We start from the raw sequence: 1,241 nt of genomic DNA, 5'->3' as shown, positions 1-1,241 counted from the left end.
TTTAAAAAAAAACAAAAAAACAAATCTGTTGGTGTGGAGTTTGAAAGAAGTGAATTTACCAGACCTCTGTGGCATGCTCCTCATCTCCGCTTTAGGCTAGTTCTTTTCTCACACACACACTGTAACAACAGATCCTCTGCACTGCAATTCAAACATTTTCAACATTTATGTGATAAGGCTACATTAGCCACAACTAGCATTACAAGCGCAAATCTCCAAACAAAGTGTTGGTTGTTGAGTTGCATTGTGGGTAATTCTCCCAGTCTACCAGGAACAGTAGGGAGTATGAAACACTGGGAGGCTTTTAATCTCAAGTAAGTTTTACTGACTCAAAACAACAGCAGAGGGGAAGCAACTGGAATGAATTAGTGCCAGATTCTACTTGATCCTCTGACATTATGTAGATGCCTGTTTTTATTTACAGTTTTCAAGAGGCCTACCTGCTTTTGGTTATGTAGTGATCTGAACAACACCTGGTCTGTTATATTTCCACAAACAGTTAAGCTAAGATGACGATTTCTCCAACACTTGAGTTCACACAGTACAGACCTGGGCCTGTATTCATCAAACTGCTAAAATTGTGGACTTGAGTGAAAGATATAAGTAGAGCGTTTGACTACGAAATGTAACAAAGCGTGTATTAAAAACAGAAACGCTGGGGCCTTGAACACCCTGTTGTTATCCAAAGACGCAATTTAATGGATGTCAAATTTATAGTATAAAGTATATTGGTTTTTTTGGTATACTGCTAAACAATATGACTATTTGTATGTATATACTGTTTACAATTACTATGTGTTGTAATAGAATGAAGGATTTGCCCTATTTTTCATTCTTACATTTTACTCAGTGATATTTTTTTCTACAAAAAAATCTAATTTTACATATCAAAAAAGTTAATTTTATTTGTGTGAAATCTTTCATATCTTTAATAGCAAGTAACACAAGAAAAGAACAAAATTTAATATATTTAAAAAGCATAAATATAAAAGTAGACTAGGACTTTGTTTTGGAAAGTCGCTCTAGAACAGGAGCACCTTCAATCTGAAAAGGGTGTGCACAATCTTGCTTAGGCTTTGAGGTACGTTTTCTCTTGTTTGGTGGGTGTGTCAGATATGTTACCCAATCAGCAGCCACGTGTACATAACAACAGGGTGTTCAAGGCCCCAGCGTTTCTGTTTTTAATACACGCTTTGTTACATTTCGTAGTCAAACGCTCTACTTATATCTTTCACTCAAGT

The sequence above is a fragment of the Micropterus dolomieu genome, linkage group LG22 (assembly GCF_021292245.1).
Source record: "Micropterus dolomieu isolate WLL.071019.BEF.003 ecotype Adirondacks linkage group LG22, ASM2129224v1, whole genome shotgun sequence".
In the NCBI taxonomy this organism is placed as follows: Eukaryota; Metazoa; Chordata; class Actinopteri; order Centrarchiformes; family Centrarchidae; genus Micropterus; species Micropterus dolomieu.
This window is presented reverse-complemented; position numbering follows the sequence as displayed.